General features: G+C 48.5%; 1 long non-coding RNA gene across 2 annotated transcripts in view; it reads right to left on the reverse strand.

Moving 5' to 3' along the window:
• LOC310885268 overlaps positions 1 to 21728 on the reverse strand; it is a 39769-nt gene that overhangs the window by 7767 nt on the left and 10274 nt on the right. Inside the window, exons 3-8 of one of the 2 annotated variants that reach the window (XR_014574659.1) lie at positions 21116 to 21209; positions 20701 to 20930; positions 20320 to 20578; positions 16681 to 19665; positions 8987 to 9671; positions 2632 to 2809 (exon numbers count right to left, since the gene is read on the reverse strand). This is a non-coding gene — a long non-coding RNA (uncharacterized lncRNA). Of the gene's footprint in view, positions 1 to 2631; positions 2810 to 6723; positions 9672 to 16680; positions 19666 to 20319; positions 20579 to 20700; positions 20931 to 21115; positions 21210 to 21728 lie in introns of those variants that run through there. The other variant, XR_014574660.1, reaches the window with a different exon arrangement.

Genomic DNA, 21728 nt, shown 5'->3' on the forward strand with positions numbered 1-21728 from the left:
CCTCTGTGTGCGTATTTATGGTGGCAAACACCATCCCTGAGCAGGTGGCTAGTCTGAATCTGAATGTGTTCAACCTCTTCAACTTCCCCATGGTTCACAGCAACCATTTCCTAGTAAAACACAGACAAAAAGTCAGCTAATTTACAGCTATACCACCGCTAATGTTCAGCAACCCCTTAAAACCTTCGCAGCTCCTTCAATGACCTTGAAATCACACATAAAAGCTGGACCTCATCCAGCCTGCGTCCAGATTTTGGCTTCTCACCAGCCACAGACGTGGGGCTCCCACCCAAGGTGGGACTTGGGGTGACCCCGCTGCATGTCACAGGCAGCAGAAACAAGCCAGGGCTCGAGTCCTGATCGGCAGCTCGCCCAAACTTTGTTACCTTGACGTGAAACCAGTCCTGGCACAAATTCATGATTCCTAGTCCAGGATGTACAAAATAGCTTGGAAAGGGATCAGAATTAATTGCTCGGAGAAATGGGGGAAGTGCGGAGCGTTATAGCCAGGAAATGAGTCCCCTCGTTTCCGTGTGCTGGCACAGGGGACGGGTGCAAGCCCCCTGCCACACGGACGCACAGCCAGAGGTGAGCTGCGTGGCTTGGCTGAGACTTTAGGATGTGGGGAAACTGGAAAGTGGTCTGGAGAGCTGCATGGCACACCCGCCCAGACATAGACACTTTCATGGTGTCCCCCCCCGGTCCTCGATGTTGTTCCAGCCGCAGTAGGTAATTACATCTTGTACTCCTTTCACCTGTGCAGAAGTGTTATGGGTGCGCACAAACCCCACCTAAATGAGCGGGTGCTGTGCAGCGTAGCACCCACCGTGGGCAACATATCTCCAGGAAAATAGTTGCATGCCTCCTGCTTTTAAATCCCCCAAAACCTGACTTGGCCCCTCAGAAAGGAGTCACATCCCGCATATAACTATGAAACGGATCTGTCACATCAGCCTTCCCTATAGGCTGTGTGCATCCCTTCAGAGCACCCTCTCATCTCATTAACTTGTGTAGAAGCGCTAATAATATATCCAGATGGTCCATTAATATCTTTGATAGCCAAATTAAAATTGAGGAGGAAAATGAGACTCCAAAGTCACTGTCTCATTCAGGCATCTTGCCTCCGGTAGAAGTTCATTCACTTGAAGTGTTTTTCTCTCCCCGAGCCGATCGCGGAGTTACGCACCAGGCAGGAAGGGTCTGGAAATCTCTGTGCTGCTGCTGCAGTGCAGGATAAGCCAGTACTGCAGCAGCAATCCCAAAATTGATCATCACAACCCGAGAACAATATTTCAGGCATCGTGGCGAGGGGCGGACAGCTTTGGATTTGAAATTCTGGGCAGCAGTGAAAGCAGGCTGATGGATAACGCTGAGGAATAAGCAATGCTTCGTCTCCTGCTCAAAACTCCAGAGCTCGGAGCCATTTGTGTGCTGAGCCCACGCACGGCTTTGCAGGGATGCCAAAGTCCTGCGGCTGCCTCCAAGCTGCCATGAGCACAATTTGCACCTCACCTCGGGTGGCTCCAGTCCCCAGGCAGGGTGTGAAATTTGGGGAGTGGAAAGTGCCCCAAGGAGGTGCAGGCTGGGAGTTACCGAAGGAGATGGCAAGGGACTCCTTGGGCTGTGCGTGAAACGTGACCTGGTTCTGACAAACACCCTGTTCCCTCGCAAAGATGTCTAGCAAGAAGTTTGCCAGATGGCAAAAGGAGAGAATGAATAAATCCGAGACAGCACATCTGCAGCAGCTTCCCAAGGCCGGCCCACAAAGGCACGCCAAAGCACAGCTGCGGACAGCGAACAGGATCCGTGCACGGCCAGAGAGAAAACACGCTGAGAAGGGATTGCTTTGGGGCAGAACTTGGCCAAGAAAATTGATGCAAGTGAAGCAAACCCCAAAGGTTCCCACCCGAAACAGATCTGAGCCCCTTTCTGGGTAAATACAGGCAAGAGGGGACTGGGATTAAATAAAAGTGGGGAGAGCTCAGCCACGGTGGGATTCCAGCCGCATCCATCCCAGCTGGATGCCAGCACTGCACAGTGCTTGGAAAATGCTAAGCAATTACTAAGGGACAGCAAAATCACTAGAAATAAAACAGTGTGGTCAGACAAAAGAAATATAAGGGAAAGTGAAGGTGGAGAGCAAGAAAAGAGAGAGAGAGATGGCACAAAGGGAAATACAGAGAGAGGTGACGGAGGCGGAAGAGATCACATGGAGAAGGGAGCACTGAGCAGGCAAAACTCCATGGGAAATTTTAACATTGGACAAGCAAAGTGAAAAAATAACTGACGGCTGACATGGAGCAAAAAAGGCAGGAGAGTGAAGAGATGCTGCCCCATGTTCCAACTGCACCGGTTGCTTTGCACAGTGGCAGAACTTCCTGGCAAAATACGTTGTAATATCTTTTTTTACAGGCCCTTTGAGTGGGCTCAGGGGAGCTGGTGCAGGGAGAGGAAGGGCACAGCAAAAAAACCCACACAAATAAAACCCAACCCAACCCAGAAATAATAAAATAAAAATAAAATAAAATAAATAAAAATAAAATAAAACAAAATAAAACCTCCCAGAGGGCTTTGGGTTTTTTCCCCCCTCCTTCAAGCTGCCATTCAGCAGTGAGTGGAGCAAGGGCACACCTCGGTGGCGGAGGGAGGAATGTCACCTCCCCGATCACGCAGAAAAAGTGGGAAAAGCGGCATTTGCTCGGGGTTCTGCTGCTGCTGAACACCTGGGGCTGGCCCAAACGTTGCTGGCTGGTGGGGAAGCCCTTCGGGAGCTGCAGGTGCGAGGGGCTGGCAGCATCTTCGGTTTCATCTGAAAAGACAGGGAGCATCAGCACGTCGCTTTGGCACTTTGACACCGAGCTCTTCGCTGTTTTTAATTAAATTTGGGAAGTGTCATTGTTAATACCGATATTTACTTTCGCTTCTTTCCAATATTTATCACGGGCTACGGTTCTTTGCCTGCTATTTTCCTCCTCCCCAGCCCTCCTGAGCAAACATTTCTAATTTACACCAATTTCAGCGCTCTGCTCAATCCCCCAAATTACATTTTATCCAAACCCGTACCCGCGGCGGGGGGGACGAGAGCAAAACCTCCCTCCTTAGGGACCTTGGGCGATGGCAATACCTCCCAGGCAGCCCCCCCAGAGCCGTGCCCAGGGGGTTCCTTGGGGGCACGGACCCTCGGCCCCATTCGGGACCGGTAGGTGGTGCTGGGGGCCCGCAGATCGCCTCGCCTCGCCTCGCCGTGTTTCCACCCGTGGAGCCGGCCCCACGCCCCCGGGAGGCTCCTCGATTTTGGGAACGGCGCTCCCCTCTTTTGCTGGAGGGGAAACTGAGGCACGAGGGGAGCGCCGCGCAGTCTCCGTCCCCATCCCTGTCCCAGTTCATCTCTGGAGCGCAGCGCAGCGCTTCTCCAGCGAGGAGGTGCCCTGGGCTGTTGCTCAGCCCCAAAATTAATGGGAAGGCAGTCAAACCCTCCTGCAAATGCCAAACTCCCTTCTGGGGTCTGAACTTGCCTAGCGGTGAATCTCAAATCATATTGCCTACTTTTTTTTTTGGATGGGAGAAAATGAACAGTCAGTCCCTGCTTGCAGACTCCAGGTTACGCACAGTTTTACCGAGGATGACTTTAGGGTGGTGTGGAACTGTGTTTTTTTTCTAAAACTGAAAAAAAAAAAATCTATTTTTTTGAAAGTTAAGGGCCAAGACACAGACGGGCTCAGCCGACAACATGGATAAAAGTCTTTGGTGCTGCCACTTTGGCATGCATTAATGGGTTTTCCACCACCCTCAGCTGCCCCTGTGAGAACCAAGGGGGCTGCTAATTAGGCTGAAACCCACTCGGGTCTGCCCCCCTCGCCCCCAGCCGCCTTGCCTACCGCCTCCCATTCCTCCACGCCGCCCGTGGGCTCCGGTTACTCCACAAGTCCGTAAACAGCATCTAAAATAATTGCGCAGTTGTCACCGTCGGGCTGGGGACACACACACACACACACACACACGACTATTTTAAAACGTTGGCTTAGCCCAAAGGGCCGAGGGGATTGTGGCACGGCCCAGCTGTCCCCAGCGAGCGCGGGCGGGCGCATCAAAGTGCCAGAGGGATGCCGCAGCGCCGGCCTGTCCTCGCCGTTTCGGCTGGGGCAGGGGGCCAGGGGGCCGGGGTTGGACAGTGGGGAGATGCCACGCTAATGGTGTTTTGACGCGGGGCTTCCAGAGCCATCCGTGGGGCTTGGGGGGACGCGGGGAGCAGCTGGGGGTGGTGGGTGGGGGGTGACGGGGGGCCACGGTCGAGCCCAGGGACTCGCGGTGCTTAGCGCAAGGCACGGGGCTGCAGCCGGTAGGGAGAGGGGTGCAGACGTGGTGAGGCTCCACGTCCTGCTCACCTGTGGAAACAGAGGAGGGAAAAGGCGATGCTAACATCTCCTAATCCTGTGGGATGAGCAGGCTTTGACCATGCCTTGATGCAATATCAAGGAAGGGCTTGCCCGTATCTCCAGGCCAAAAGCCAATACTCTTCCTGCTGCCTATGGCGTTAGAGCTGGTGATAAAATGCTTTCGGTGTTCATCAGCCCTAAGAAAAACACAACTCTTAATTCCCTTTGGTCAGCATGAGGTGCCAGGATGGATGGCCAGCCGAAGACAAGGATGCTGTCTTCTTCTTGGTCTCCTGCTTGCCCTCTGGTCCTGCTCTGCCTGCAGACGGGCAGGATTGCTCTCCATCCTGACGGTCCCCTGTTTCTGAGCCTGGGGAAGAGGCTGTAGCAAAGCTTAGGGACCTGCTTTCTGCTGGTGAAAAGGACCCTTTGCTCCCAGCTCCTCACTCAAAGAGGGTTTTGCCTGAGCCGTGAGGCTCCGAATTATCAACAAGAACAACAAAGGGATGCTCAGCTGGGGTGGCTCTTCCAGATCTGTGCTCTCCCTGCTTTGTTTTGCATCATTTCCCTGCAAGCCACCAAAGCATGCTGCCAGCCCATTTCCCCCATTTAGATTCCCAGCAATTACCAGCACTGCATCCATCCCAGTGACTTTCCTGTCCCCTTAAGTGGCCCCACTGCCTCTGCCTCCAGGGGCTCCCTGAGTCAACCCCCCCAGGAGACTGGTAATGAACAGCCTGGTATATAGCAGACCCATTTGTCTGTGTGCTGCTCCCCAAGTAACTCCTCCCTCCCTTTTCCAGAAGTACTAGGCACCACAGTTAGTCCTGAACTTGGATTTCTTTGGGAAAATACAATAAATAAATAAATGTGTATATATATATATATATATATATAAATGGCATGCTGATCAAAGTTGGGAATTGCCACTTTTGACAGCTTTCATTTATCACTCACCTCCTGTCTGCAAAGAAGCAGGCACAGGCAGAGTTTCTATTTTCTCTTTTAGGGTTCCACGGGAGGACTGAGGCAGCTCCTCCACCACCACGTGGTTGAGGAAAGTGCAACTTCATCACCCGCTCTCTTGCAGTGCAAGCTATGCCTACCCATTTCACACCTCGACTCCATCAGATATACCCACCTGGCTGGGCCAAGTCGTGCTTGGGGAGAAGTATGGGATGCTTTTAGCCTTGTTCTCAGTAGGAATGACTTGCCAGGAGCTCTCTCTATGAAGTATCAACTATATATGATCTCATACAAAGACCATCAAAGACCATCCCTGCATGTCCTGTACAACTGACATCTCCAGCTATTGGTGATGCGTTGTCCTGATCTGATGGTTAAATGGGAAGAGTTTTGGCAAACTGGTACAAGCCCTACCCAGAGCCATGACAAATCACAGGGAGATTGTGCGCCCGCCTTGGAGAGGCTTGGACCCCTCGCAAGGTGAACCTGGAGCAATTCCCAGCACCAGGCAAGAGCCATCTTTCAGCAGCTGCGAGCCATTTATTAGATGGGTTTGAACATTTCTGCAAAAGCCGAGCCTGGGGGATGGAGGCGGAAGGGAGAGAGACAAATGTGAAAAAAATTGCATTAATTACCGGTCCATTTGCATGACGTGAAGCTGTCCCGGTCCGTCACCTCGTCCCCCGAGCCGTGGTTTGTCGGGTCTTAGGCTTTCATGCCGGGGTCCCAGCGGGGCCCGTGTTTCTCTGCATTGCCATAGGGACGGCAGCTGCAGCTGACTTCTCCCGTTAGAAGCCACCGCCGGTGCTCCAGAAACCATTTCGGGAGCATTTGTCGCAACAGCTTCTGCTAATCTCTCTTTCATTTGTAATTATTTTCTCGCCCAGGCGCTCCGACACCGGAGCCGCCTTCCCTGTCCGTCCCTGCGGGAGCATCGCTGGCTGCCCTGGGGGTGTCGTGGCGAGATAAAAAGGACGCGGGGGCGGGAGCGGGGACAGTCTTGCGAGGAGGACGGTGGCCTTCAAACAGGCTCGGGCTCCTCCAAAGGCGATTGAAGTGGGCCGAGCGATGGGGCCGGCAGCTTTGAGGCAGCCCGCGCCATCTCGGCCAAGAATAATTGAACAAATAGTTTATCTGGCGCACCGACAGCTGTAGGGAACAGGCGATTTCCAGAGGATTAGGGGAGAGCTGTGAAAGGGAGCTCCCACGGGAAGTCTAAAACCCTCATCTTGAATTCAGCCCGCCAAGAACACATGTTGGAGCCTCTGACTTACTTTTTAAGCAACGTTTCTCCCCCCACCCCCTTTTTTTCCAAACGACGCTATAAACCAACATGGTGAAGTCACTGAAGCACGAGGCAGGACAATAGGGTCTGTGGGAGAGAGATGAATTATTTAGTGGCGGTTGATTTCTAAATGGGGTTTTCCTCTGGCACGTGTTTTCTTTTGGTCTAATCCTGGCGGTGTTATTGTAACTTTTTTTTCCCCAGCATTTAATTTTATTGGGCTTTAAATTTATAGTGGTCACCAGCAAGGCGGGGAGGCAAGACAGGAGACTTCATCTGCAGTTCCTTGCTTTCTGCGCTCATCAAGCAAAGCCCAGCCACAACATGAAACTGCGACATGCTTTACATCGCACCCACTTTACATTGCAACCTCTTCCTCTGCCAGGGCATAAAGACCCAAAATAAACACTGCGCCCAGCCACTGTTTTGCCTGGGGTAACATCAGAGCAGATCTAATCCCAAATCCCTCTATTTTTGATTGCATGTGAATAGAGACAATTAGAGATGAAGATAAGGTGCCTCGGGAGTGGGTTGCAGCTCAGCTATGGAAACTTCTTCTACATCTTGTCCCACGGAGTGCTCCAACCTGGACCTGAAGGATCATGTCTGGGAGAGATCATCCCAGCGGTGCACCTCCCCTCCCCAAGGACAGATGCCGCACTGTGTCTGGATCATCCCTCCACAACCCTCTTTTCTGCAAAACCATCCTCTCGCACTCAGACACAATTACACATTTTTCTGGCATTGTTTGCAAGGTCAGAAGACTTCAGTAGCCAGCACTCACATCTCTCAGAAGTCAAGCTCACGTGGAACTGGAGATGCTCAGGAAGAGCCTCCAGCACCCTCTGTAGCCCTTCTTAGTCCAGCAGCCATCTCACAGCCCAATCAGTCCAGCTGCTGACCACCTCGAAACCATCTCCTTCCACATGCAGCCACCCACAGAGAAGTGAAACCCGGTGAGCAGCACCAGGGATTAGCTCACCCTGGCCACAGAGACATGTCTGTAAGAGCAGGGATGAGCTGCCGGCTTGACCTCCCTCTTTATCTCCCTTTGCTGCAGTCAAGACAACCAGCAACGATCTCATTTCCAACCAGCTTCAATTAAACATCTCATTTGCAAACAGCTACATGAGATAAAATCCCTTTTACCAGCAAGAGGCAGACTCTGCTCACTCCTGTGCAGCCAGGCATGGCAGACTGTACAAAAGCACAGTATCCTATGCATGAATTTGCACCAAAACGGCCCAAGTTTGAGGCTCTCCCCATTTTCCTCCAGTGTGTAGCAGTGCCTTGGCCTAAACCAAACCTTATTTCAAGATGGATATCTGGTGGTGTCACTGCACTGGTCGCTGCAGGCCTCACCTAAGCCCTGGTCCATAGAATACGAGGGGACAGAGCTGGTGGGAAGTGCTAAGTTCAGCGGCACCCCCTCCCTTCAGACCAGCTCCAGATCTGCCCTCAGACTTAATTTGGATCAAGAGAGAGACAGAGTTAACGATCTAATCACTATTTTTAGAAAACTAGTCTTCTGTTGAGTATGTATTTGGCAATCCCTACAGCTGCATCACCAGCAATGAAACCTTTGGGGATGGGTTTTGCCTAACTCCAGTCACTCAGCAATAAAATAAACTTTTAAGCCCTTCCCTTGATGGTACAAAACTATTTTTACTGCTTTTTCACCAGAGCATTATCCAGGCTAGTTTTAAATTCATAGGCAGTGAGAACTCCCTCATAAAATTATGGCAATTTCTATATAAATATATATATATTATAGAATGAAAAAAAGGCGACAATTTCTGGAGGAGAGATTCGCTAGGGGTTATTAAACAGAGGCAGGTTTTGGCTTAGTGAGGCTATAAACCACTGACTGCTGAAAGCTGCACGATTTACTGGACAAAAAGTTTGTTCTGGGCCATATTTCTCCAGGATGCACAGCTCAGAATTGTCCTTTTCTTGCTCTCCTTCCCCAGCATTCAGAGGGCCTGTGGCTTCTGCTGGGTCCCAACGTGTTGGCGGAAGGGGTGAATGTGAATGGGCCCAAGATCCTCAAAGTCTGGATTAGTCACTCAGCATCCAAAAACATTACTGTCGACTTCTAGACGTGTGGGATTAGGTGGCAAGTTCTAAAGAAGGCCAAGTTCCAGGCAGTTCTAGCAGACTTCAGTACATGTGGCACAGTTCAAGTAGTTAAAAAAAGGGAAAAAACCAACTTTTAAATTACGGGCAAATGAGAGCCTAACAAAAGGAGTCTCATTTGTTGGTTTCTTTTTTTTTTTTTTTTTTATAAATACCATTCAATCACTCCACTCACCGAAGAGACCTTAACTTGAATTTCAGCCCTAGAAAATGCATTACTTACTGCTGGATTGATGTCACTGCCAAAGAATTCTCTCTCAGCTTAAGCTGTCTGCTGCAACACGCCAGTGGCACGTTCGAGACGTTTCCGTATTTGTGGAGTAAAATTCCTTGCGTTGGTTCTTTGCTCTTCCCCTTTCCCCCCATTTTTATTTAATTCCTTTCCAGGGGTGGGTTGTGCCGCTAGAGCTGAGCATGCTGAGTAAAACATTTCACTGCAGATTTCAGCAGTCAGTGGGAAACGCTCACAATTTCCACCCGGGTTTTGCCACACAAAATCAAGGATTCACCTTTATATCCACAGCGGGCATCGCTCCATCACCCCTCCAACTTACTGCATGTTGCATGAGCTGGATACAAGCATTGCAATTGTGATGCAGAGCAACAACTAACAGGGATTTGACTCAAAACCTCTGCAACCCAGGACACGTTTTCTTCTTGAGTTTCGAGGTGGGCGTGCTGGTGACAAGTTACCTGTCACAGAGTCCATCGCGGCGGCTGGCACGAAGCTCACGCCTTGCTTGCATTGCTGCCGGTGGGACTGGCTGAGCTCTGCAGAGGTGGCAGCTCCAGGTCACTGCTCAGGCATGCTGGCAAGATGCTGTGCGCTACAATTAATTGTCTGCAGTGTGTTATGGGGCCATTAGATGTCTCCGCATGCTGCGATAAGAGCCGGGACAGCGTCGCACCTGGTAACAAACACAGACAAAGGTGGGACTCGAGCGCAGCAGGAGGCTGGCTGCCCGCACACCCCGCTCTTTTCTGGCCCAGAAGGATGGAAAATCATATAACACATAAAAATTAAGCTTTGTGTGTGTGAGGGGGCAACAAATCTGCAATACAGCAACGCGTCTAATACTGAATGCACAGTACAACCAGCTTGTTGGGCAGACTGATTCGCTTTAAATGTCTCAGCTCGCAGCCTGCAGCTTCCTCAGCTGTGCTTGGGCTTCAGCAGGAATTAAGCACACTCATTATCTCATAAGTCCAGCCTCTAATTGCTTTGTCACTGCAGATTTTTCCCATTTTCCCATTCTGGTACCCAAACGACAGTGTAGTCCCTTACTTTCTCCTTCATTTTCTGCCAAAAGATGGGCAAAAAGCTATCCAGGACTCTGGCTCACTACTAGTTTTCCTTTATCCTTTGAGACCCATTACCTGTTCTTCCTCTTGACAGAGTTTTCAAATCAGAACTTTTCCACATGGGTTATTTGTTTTTGTGGCTGTAATAGCTTTGCTTTCTCCTCCCCAACCCACCTTTTTATTATTTATTATTTTATTTTATTTCATTTCACTTTTTGCACAAGGAGAGAGGAGAAAACCTTTATACCATTTGAATGCAAAAGTATCTCAGACTCTCAGGGATCAACATTATCTGGCACCAGATTATTTAAAAACAGAAATCAAGGGGTGAAACATTGGATCCTCCAGAGAGGTGCGTGTGTGGGGGGGGGAATACAAAATGCTGTATTTAAAACCAGACCCAAACCCTGCTTTGGGACGTTTCCCTTGCCAGTGCTGCTGCTTTGTGACTTACCCACCCAGAGCTTCATTCTGTTAATGAAGCCAAAAGTGTTGGTGGGGGGCAGTTCCCAGAGCCCCAAGTGATGCTCAGGTCTCTCCTCCAAGCCATGGTGCTACAGTCCAGAGAAAACCCCTGAGATATGCTAACCCAGTGATATCCCAGGGTTATTTCTTCTGTGCCCAGCCTGGTGGGAGATGGGGTGCTCACTCATAGCTCTGCCTGGTTTTTGTAACACCCATCTCCACTGGCACTTGATCGTTACCAGGAATCATCAAATCTGTCTTCACTTGTGTCATTTTCCAAATCTCCCAATCCCCAAAGCCTTTTTGTTCATGGCCGTTAAATAGGCTCAGTGTGGAGGTACACACATAAGTGCCAAGGGAGAAGCTCTGAAGAGCAGATACGCAAAAAACATAAAGGAAATTACCTCCTAGTGAAATCAGGAGGATTTATGATCGCACTGGCATGTAAGTACCAGATCTCTGGTGCTAAATACATATTTTAAGTATCACACTGAATATGGGAAATGTGCTAAACCATTTCTATAGTGTCCTGGCCTCTTTTTATGGGTTCATTGCCTGAAGCCAGATCAATAAAACTGTGCATTAAGGGGCCCTCAACCTACTTTTGGGAAGGCTGTTTGAAACCGAGGGCTTCTCAAACCTTTCTTCCCATCTTTAAGGAGGACAAATGCAGCTAGCCAGCATTTTTGCCAACACTTTCACTCCCATCTTATTTCACAACCCCTCTGTCTCCCTCCTATCATCCTCCCTCCCTGCACGTACAATCGCTGATGTCTTCCCAACCAGATGCACACCTGCAGGAAAAGTTGGCATCTTCTCTTTCCAAGCTGTCACAGAGTCAAATAGTTTATGAGTCCATTGATGACAGATAAATTAATTGCAGAAAATACGAATGACTTAATATTTTGTGTGCTAATATATTCTTTTTTTTTTTCTTTTAAATCCACATCATGGTATAAGATATATCTCAGGCTATTTGGGTTGTGTTCAGATTCCCATGTCTCACCGCCTACTTAAGGTGGCAGAAGATACCCTGTGGCTTGTAAGCTCCTGGATTAGATGTTTTAAGTATGCAACACAGCTCTTGTGGAAAGGTGCTTGACGGGTAATACAGCCTGGACTAAAGATGGAAGTAGCAGGAACTTTTGGAGAAGATTTTTGCTGGGTGTGAAAGCATGCCCAAATCCCATTGCACTCAGTGGTACCCAGATTCATCCCACCCTGCTCAGCCTCAGGACTTAGGCTCTCTTTGTAGACATCAGAGAGAGAGGCAGTAATTCCGACCACCTCAGTTATTTTAGGCAACAGCAGTTGCACGGTGAGGGGAAAAAAGCTTTCTAATGCCCTGCTAAGGGAGAGGCATAGTGCTATATAAAAAATGGGAGAATCCAAAGCTTTTGTCTCATCCCCCTATGACAGTCTTCTGTGATGGATGATATAAATGCATAATTCGTATTTGGTCTCTAGTCAAAGCTAAGGAGAGTAATGGGGGTTTGCCTGGGTTTGATTCAGCCCCCATCATCAGGCAAGTGCTTGCAGAGTCAGCAGGAGCCCAAATTACGTGTAGCTGTCCTGGATGTGGGTGTTGTAAGCCCAGGTTGACTCTGGCCACAAGCGACTGCCCTTATATTTATGCATTGATGACTAACCCATTACTGCTCAGATAGCTATCTATAGTCAATATATTAGATCATCGTGGGCTATTGATCCAACAAGCTTCAATTATCTACTTAGATTTAAAAGAATTTCAATTTGTGGATTGAGGACAATCATCCATCTGCTTTATGCAACACAATAAGCAGCAGGATTGATGAGCAGCCTAGAAAACTTGACATCTGAGGGAAGACCAAGTAAGACAGGGTTGCTCAGTTGAGAAAAGGGAGCTTGGGGAGAGAGAGGGAGAGAGGTAAAAGCCATGCAAAATATTAAAGTGAGGCAGTGAAATAGCTTCTCTTCAGCCTCAATAGGATGAGTAAGGAGCATAGTTGAATTGTAGTGAAGGGGATCAGGCTGACCCTTAGGAAACATCTAAACATAATTTAAAAAGCAGAACAGATTCCTTACGGAAATAAGGAATTTGAGCCATTTAAGAATAGGAAAGACAAGCATCAAACATGGATTAGATGGAGTTGTCTCTGCCTTTGCATCTTGAGGGCACAGGTAGGTTAGAAGGTGATTCAAGGTTGCTCTCCATCCCCGCTTTCTGTCATTGCCAGAATTCCTAGAAAACGTTTGGGTACAACACTGTCAATATCGGGGTTGAAGCGGATGTTTATAGCTAGACATGTATTTAACCAGTCTGCAGATCTTGCAGCACTAGAGTCAACAGCAGATATTGTAAGAGCAATCCTCCTCTTTCTTATAATCAGTCATTAAAGAAAACTCAGCAGGAGTGCTGCTTAGAAGCTTGGATTAAGACTATGCACAAGACTTTGCCCCCGATCTTTAGTTGACTTTAGAAGTTCTGAAACCAAACTATGCAAGTAGCAGACACACAGCGACAGTTTGGTCTGTAAACTTCGTCCCATGTCGGGGATGAATGAGGTCACCCTGCCATTTGCATCGCAGCTCCAGGGACATGATGCTTCATGAACAACCCGAAGGTGGGACTGCTGCTCAGAATTGCTCCCATGCACCAGAGAAAACCATTGAGCCTGCTGTGCTACCCCAGTGCAGACCCTGCTGCCTGAGCTCTTCAGCCACCCTCTTATTGGTGGTTTTCCCCCAAATTCTGCCACCGATTCCTACAGCCCTTGTTAAGCCGCTTCACCTCCCTCGATTTCCAGACTAGAGGCAGATGCTAAAGCACAGCACGACCGGCTGCTGGGCCAGGCAGCATTCAGCAACGCTATCTGGACTGAAAGCGATGGCATTGCTCTGCATCTGTAATAGATTTTTGTTCAGTGTAGTAATGCATCGCAATGACTATTAATTGTGTCTATGTTTTTCCAGGGGAATAATTATTTAGATGAGAAGGAGGAGGTTCTACCCCACTTGCTATTTAGCCTGTAGGATGTCAACAGAAAACAAGCCCTAAGTGACAGAGGCCACAGCACAAGCCAAGCAAGCATAGCAAGGTCTCTGCCCTGCTCCCAGGGAGGATAATTTGTTCAGGTAGTAGCATACGGACCTTAGGGGTGTTCGTTTTGGTTTAAGCAGGGGTGATCTGGAGGGAAAACTGATTTCCTGCCTTTAGAGACATTCCACCTTAATGTAAAATAAATAAAGAAAGAAAAGCTTTGAAATCAGAGGAGAACAAAGCCAATGGAAGAGAATCTGGAGGGCTGTGCTGTAGAAGACACCCTCTCTATAAAAAGTGACTTTTGATAATTGCTGGAAAAGTGCCGGAGAGTATTTTGGGAGAGAGGAAAAAAAAAATTAATGTATGACCTAATGTTTCTGGAACCCATCCACCAACCTGGGTGCCCTGTGGCTGTTTAATTTTTTTTTAATATGCCTTTCCAAAAGGCATTTCACAATCTGGATTGTTTTGTGTGCAATGCAGAGAGAGGCTGTACACCTCCCTTTCAAGGGCCCTCTCTGGTCTCTGCCTGGAATGGCTTTTATTCAGGCGAGAAGCAGATAACACCTCTAGAGCCAGTTCTTCATCAGCAGTAACAACCCTAAGACCTCATTAGAATGGAGCCATGAGGAAGGGTGATAATTAAACTGAAGTGTAATTAGATAGATGCTCTGTAGTATTACTGCTCCTACTATAACTGCTACTGCTACTACTGTAAAACAGCAATAAAAGAAGAAAATTCCAAAGGCAAAGTATGAGTAATGAGTAAATGCAGTTATTTATACTATCATGTGTCATTTCTGCTACCTTTTAATATATAAATATATCCGGGATGATTCTATGCAGTCTGTGTCTCGGTGAGGTTTCCTAGACCTGTTTTCCCATGGGGAATGATGCTGTGATCTCTCGGCTCCTACCGGGAAATGCTGCCGTCTCTGTGGGTTACATAGTGCAGGATCATGATCCGAGTCTCTTGAGGACACAGAGCGAAGTGGGACTAGCAGTAAGATGTAAGTGGTAATAGATAAAGTAATTAACCACTGGATCAAGAGTTCACGTAGAATGAGGCATTTTTTTGTTAGTTTTCCAGACAAGGCTTCTCTTCAAATGTGGTATTATAAATGAACCCAATGGTAATGGCTTGATGTAGGAATTAATATCTATTCTTTTCTGAACTGGATTTAGCAAGAAGCTGGCCTAGGTAATCATTACATTCGCTTCTGACTGTAAAATCATTTGTCTATATTAACCAGTTAACTGCACACTGGTTTCAAAGCTATCTGCAACAGGGTAGATGGGGGTTGATATACTTAAAGAATTTTTTTTTAAACATCTGTGTACATTTTCTTTCAGAACTTTGTTTACACTTCAGAACTGTGTACATTTTCTTTCAGGGCATGCATCTCCCTAATACATTCCTGACAGAGGATGAGGACTGTGCCCGAGCTCATCCCATGTGATAGATGCTTCTGCCATCACCTATGTGCTATGCACCAGCCTCAGCCCCTCCCAATTCAGCATTGCAAAGATCTCTCAAGAGGAAACTGTGCTTGCAATACAGTGTTCCCAGGGGGCTTGGGGACACTGGGAGCGTCCAGCTGAATTTTACACCCCCCATTTAGAGGTTGCCCAGAGAAGCTGTGGATGCCCCATCTCTGGAGGTGTTCAAGGCCAGGCTGGATGGGGCCCTGGGCAACCTGACCTGGTGGGAGGTGTCCCTGCCCATGGCAGGACTCTGGAACTTGATGGCCTTTATCCTTTCCTATCCAAGCCATTCCACGATTCTATGAATTTGTGACAAGCATCTGGCAAGCTGCTCCAGGGTGCTGGGACCTGATCTCTAGACATCTGTGAGAGCTCAGTCTGGACATGTGTGGAGATGGTTTCAAGCATGAATCTTTACCTTCTAACCTCCCGGCCTCCCCTGTCACACCCTTACAGCTCAGACTCTAGCTGTGCCATGTGAGCCCACATTTTCCATTTGATTTTACAGCCTGTAGGGCTGTTTGTACAAGATTGGCCGGTAGGGATGTTAGCAGATTACAAATCAAAGGGAAGGAATTTGCTCCAGAAAATGCAATGGCAGTGATGGCTCCCACCGAAGCCTTCATCAGACGTAATTAAACAAAGCTTCATATTAGGAAAGTGCTTGTACTTGCTAGCTCCCCTAGGCTGAACTGGCTCTCATTTCCCATCAGTTAACTCTTTCAGGCACGCTCTGTGCATGAACAGTGATTGAGAGTCCCCCAGGCAGCAAAGCAAGCTCCTGTCCTCAGCCCACGCAGGCAGCATCTCTCCCTGCTCTCCCATGAGAGATGGGAGCAAGAACAATGGTTAATGCAAGACCACAGGAGCCTGAAATAGCATCTTTCATGCCGCTTTTTATCTCCATGACACTGATGAAACGACAGCAGCGATGGCCATTTCAGCCAACAACAGTGACTAAGACACACGAGCCACCAGACCCAAAAGCATAGCTCTCCGCAGTATATGGAAAATAGCCAGGACATCAACTATTTGGTACAAAAGTCACATTTCCCAGCTCGCTGGCAGTTATTGTTTCCCTCTGCAGTTCCACGTTTTTCCCTGCTAAATGGGGGCAGTAGCTCATTGCTACATCACACCAGCCGCACGACCTGCGAGGACGCACTCAAGGGGAAGGCAGGAGCTTCAGGCAGAGCTTTGCTGTCACGGGCAATGCAGGGAGGATTTATGAATGCCGCGTGCTCTCCTGGTGAACTGCATCTGCCAGCAGCTGAGAAGCTTTGTAGAGAAGAAATAAGCTGGGAGAAAACTGAATGTCTCAAAGCCACCCTTCAGCAAACACTTGAAGGTTGTTAGGGAGGCTGCTGAGAAGCTTTAAGGGCTTCTCATTTCCCTCATCAGCCTGCAAAGTTTGAGGCCAAAGGGGTGAAAGCTGGAAGATACAGCAGATCAGAAGGATGGTAGCATTTACAGAAGAAGAACAGGGACCAGAAATGCTTTGGGGAACAGACTGAGATTGAGGGCAGCCCTGGAGCATTGAAAGAAATTGGCAGGCAGTGAGAGCAAGTCCTGTTTCCCTCCTGTGAAATAACTTTTTCTCTAAACTTTTGTCTTAAATATGCCTGTCGTTCAGTAAAAATTACCTTCTCGCTGTTGTTCCCTGCTGGTGGTGGATGTGGCAGTGCCAGAGGTTGCTGTGAGGCAGGCCAGGGGCTAAGAAGCAGAGGATTAGGCAGCAACAGGCTGCACATGTGAAGCACAATTAAGCCCCAGGCGGCAGATGGGGCTGGTGGGGGTGATCAGGGGATGTGACAACCCCAGTGTGGCCTTGGTAGCCCTGGGAAGGGGGTTCTGGTGCTGTGTTCTCAACTGAGCCCCCTGTCCCTGGCTGTGTCCCCACCGTATGGAAGGCAGGTTGTGGGCCAGGTCGTCTGTGCATGACCAGCAGACAGAGCAGAAGTAAGCACTTAATCCAGTATGGGCTTGCCAGGAGCTCTGAGTTAGTCCCCCTTTCCACAACTCAGCTACTTTTTGTCACTTGGGGGTGTAAAAGCATTTGCAACCTAAGAGCCAGCCATTCTGCCTTTCGCCTATGTCCGCATGCGGCGTTCCCAAGATGTTAAGTGTTAATACTGTTAATACCAGGTGCTTCCTGGAGCTGGTGGACAAACTGCAGCCCCTTCACATTCACCCCTGAGTTTTCAGCACGTCTCAGAGGTGATGTGGCCTCATAGTGACACAGAAATTGGGGAAATCTTCCCTTTTTGGCAGTGCCATTGACTTACTGTGTGGTCTGGGGCAAACCATGTAACCTCTCTGTGACTCTGTTTACCAGTCTGCACACCAATGAGCACAGCATTTACCTCATCAGGGGTTGAGAGGCTTAATTATTCCCAGACAGATGGATGCTGCATAAGCGCAAAGTGTTGCGATGACTAAATCTTCCTGGAGGTGCCTCTAATATCTCTGATTAGTTTGTTTATCCCCCAGATTCTGTACCATGGGCATGACAAAGATTACAAGGAGCATGTTTAAGCAGGGGCACGAACGCTTTGCCAGATACCTCCAGGTTAGAGGGAAACAGATGATGGAAAACCAATTAATTTTTTACAGCGAGAGAAATAGCTACAGGATTAAGAAACATTAATTATTTATTGAACTGCTGCCTTTGCAAAATAAAGAGTTTATATATATATATTAAATAATCACTCATTGTACACAACAGGATAATAACTTCGGTAATCTGAGCTCCTGTTTTGACACTGCTCTTTTCTCAGAGGTCAATTAAAATAATAAGAGCAATAATAATTAGGAGCCTCAGGAAGAAAAAAGCTATCATGGCAATGCTAGGGTTTGGGTTATCGAACCTTTAGTCCTTGGTGCATGGAGGCCTGGTTCTGGTCTCCCTGCTATGAATTGCTGCAGTGCTGTGCACCTGAGCAAAGTGAGTTGATTTGGCAGCGGAGATGCCCTGAAATGCGGTTCCAGTGGCAGCAATGGGGAAAAACTCAAGGGCCATTGAGCAGCTGGGCAAATCGCCGTCGGTCAGCAGCGGTGCAGGCACTGCCTGGGTGCTCCTCTCTAGCCCTGGGCAATTGCAGGATTAAATGTATTTGCTGAAGCCACCTTCCTGCTGGTAACGCACTAAACCTTAGTACCTCGGTGCTGCCGGTGGCTCCCTGGCTGGAAGCACCTTGAGCTGTCTTCTACAAACCTGTGCTGGGAAGCTTGCAGTGAGGCAAATCTGCTCTGATTCACGGCACACACACTGTCTTCAAGGTCTTCTCATTGCTGGAAAGAAATTGCATTTTTAGTAGGCTTTGACTGTGGGAAACTTGGATTTGGTTTCAGTATTATGAGAGGTGCATCTCATTTCCCTCACATGCAGCCATAGACACACACACTTCACCGGCATTCAAAGCAAGGAAACTCAGACAAAACTGTTTCCTGTTTTGCCTGGAAAACAGAAAACAAACCCAACACAATAAATAATTGTGAGCAAGCAGAGAGGCTGGGAATCGAGTGCTGTAACTGAATGGGAGGGATTTGCAGAGGCCGCCAAGGCTCTGGGTGTAGGAGCAGTGGGATCTCCTGCTGCCCTGCATGACGCTTTGCAAATCCTGAGCTAACAGCCCGTCTTTTGTGCTTTTGTAGATAAGGTCCAGGGTCGCTGGGTGAGTCCTAAGTGTCCCCAGGGAGGAAGGTTAGCTCTGCCAGCAAGGGTCCCGGACCCTTTGCGATCCTGTTGGCTTTGGTGTCCCTGCCTCGAATATTTGGGTGCAATCCTCAAACTGCAAATCGGAGGGACATATAGAGAAGCTGGATAAATTTAATTCAGATCCAAAGAGGAGCTTGGCATGAGCACACATGCTCTGAGATGAGGGGACATCCAAGCTTCGTTGTTGGTAGTGCATTTCCCACAGATGACCTCGTCCGGAGGAACACGAGCAGCCGGCGGATCTGAGCTGGGGCCATTGTGACAGCGATGGGAACACGATGGGAACAGGCGCCAACAGCAAGCCCACACACGCCTCCAGCAAGCGCACCCAAGCACTTTTCAGATGCAGAGGGGCCCTCACCCATTAGGGCCTCCCAGGGTATGTGGCAAGATTTCTTTTATCCACGTGGCTTGGTGGCTGCGAAGGCTCTTCTCCGCCAGAGATACTTCTGTGCGGGACGGGAGGAAATTGTGCCCCAGCGAGAAATCACAGCTATGTCCCTTAATGCCGGGCCCGACCCTACCCCTTGGGTCTAAACAGCTTCTGGGAAGTGAAAGGGGATGTCTTGCAACATGTGCAGCCCGGAAGATTGATTGGCAATGGTATTTCACAGCTGGCTCCATCCGCAACTGAGCTGGATTCCTAAGTCCCAACACCCTTCAGCTTCGCACTGTGCAGCTCTGGCTTTTACCCCCAGCCCTCAGGCGAGAGTTCATTATTTCTTGCTGCAAGTTCCTCCTTGGATTAGGAGCTTTTTGGAGCACAGCCTGGTCTTGAATGTTTGCTGAGCTGTAGCGCGTTGCACACACAGCCTCGAATAGCCAGACTAAGGTTACCTCTTTGGCCCAAACAGTGAGTCAATGGGTGGGACTTCGCATGACCACATTGCATGGGAGAACACTCCACGACCTGCATTCAATGTTCAGAGCAGGCCTGTTTATATGTAAATAATCTAGTTGCAGAAAACTGTATTTGCTAATGAAAGAAAGGAAAAAAATCAGCAGTTTTCCTTGTTCGGGCACCCAACGGGGCCAATTCAGCAAGCTCAGTGCTCAAAAGAGCTCAGATCTCTCTGCTGCTTCTGGACAAATGTTTTCAACCCCAAATCCCAGCCTCTGCATCTGCCCTCGATCACCAAACTCACCATCTCCAGCCCTTCCCACACATTTCTGACATGGACAGCAGCTTTCCCCATCTACTGCTGTTTTGCTACCCAAAGGGATTTTAACCAGTCCTCCCATTGACCCTGGTTATTCTTGGCACTTCAGTAGTTTTAGTAGGGTCATTGAATTCAAAAGCGATGCAATCGTACATGCAGTCATGAGGGTAATTACCAATACAGAACAATAATAATTATAAACCAGGAACAACAATTATGCACTTTCCCTTTGTGATTTGAAATGGCAAAGAAAAACTGGGTTTGCTTGTTCAAGCTGAAGCCCAAAACATCTCCAGCTGCTCACGCTGAGGGTGAAGGTTTGGCAACTGGAGCAAAGCTGAACACTTAGGCTAGCTCAGGAACAAACTTGGCTCCTACCTTTTATTCCCTGTTCTGTCACTCACCTTGGAAATCAGGCCCAAGTTTTGGCATGGTGTCTCTGACCACAGGAGTTTGGGGTTTCTCTCCTCTACAATCAGGATCTGTGAGAGCCAAGGAAATGCCCTGAGACTCTTAATGTGGTTCTTCAGAGCCGCACAGAGATGGTTTGATTTGAGCTTGATTCAAGTTTGTGGCAAAGTTGCCAGGAGGGGGAGAAGATAAAACAGGAGGAATTTCCTATGGCTCTTCTCCATGAGTCTTCCTATCTCTGTCTTCATTTCCCTAGCAATTAAGCAGCAACAGAGGTTTTTGTCTGAGGTTTTTAACCCTTGTAAGCCTTGGCCACTGCCAGGAGCAGGGCTGTGCTGTGCTGAGCACACAAGCCCGCAGAACCACATGCCCACCTGGGACTGACTCTCCTCCCCTGCCTGGTGCCTGCTGTCACTCACTCGTTGCATCTCCTCTTTGCAGCTCAGAGCACAAGGTCTTCCAGCAAGGGATGACACAACCAATGTATTTAAAATGTGATCACTAAGAGGCATGGAGCCCACCTGCCTCTAAACCAACTGAGAACACCAACCACCAAACATCTCCTGCTCACGAGGTGTAGGCAAAGTCCACCCCGTGCAGTTTGCTGAAAAAAAAAAAAAACAAGACGTTTTGTATCATCATGACCCGGGTTATCCCAAAAGCCACACAGGGCAGTCAAAAGACTCCCATTGGACTTTTGTGGGGAGAAAGAGAAAGGACAGAGACCAAGAGGAAGGCTCTGCCCCACGAGAACAAGCAGGTAAATGTCAAACTATTTCTTCTCCCTACCGAGGAGGATTAATTTCCCAGGTTTCCCCTGCAGGGAGAAGCAAGTCAGTCGGAGCAGCCCTGGTCTTGATACAGTGGCACAATCTTGAGGCTTCTAAGGAAAAAGCAAGAGACAAAAGTTTGATTCATAAAAGCTTGGGGAGGGGGAAGGCGGGAGGAGATGATAATAATAATAAAAATGCCTGGGGGTGATTTCATAACATTAATAGGTAATGTAGTCAATTATGTAGGCTTATTTTATTTCAGTAAAGTGCAGGTGGTGAGCTACATCTCATCGCAGGTGCTTTTCCAATTAGCTGTACGTATTCTAGGTGAATAAATGGCTGAGCGCCAAACCTCCATGCCACTAGCAACAGACTAATCCAAACTAATCCGGAGGACTCATCTTGCTTCATGTTAAAGCAACTAGAGTCTATTTTCTTTATTATCTCTTGAAAGATCTCTTCTCGTCTTGGAAAAACAAGGAGGACTATTTCACATCGGAGGCCATAAATACACTTCACTCGGCATTCGGTAAGGGCTGGAAGACTATCGCTGCTTGAATTCAATTGCTTATTACCATTATGTAATAGCAGATGAATATCCTGTTCTGCATTTGCTAAATGTTTTCTTT

Source organism: Anser anser, assembly GCF_964211835.1.
Source record: "Anser anser genome assembly, chromosome: 22".
NCBI classification, from domain to species: domain Eukaryota; kingdom Metazoa; phylum Chordata; class Aves; order Anseriformes; family Anatidae; genus Anser; species Anser anser.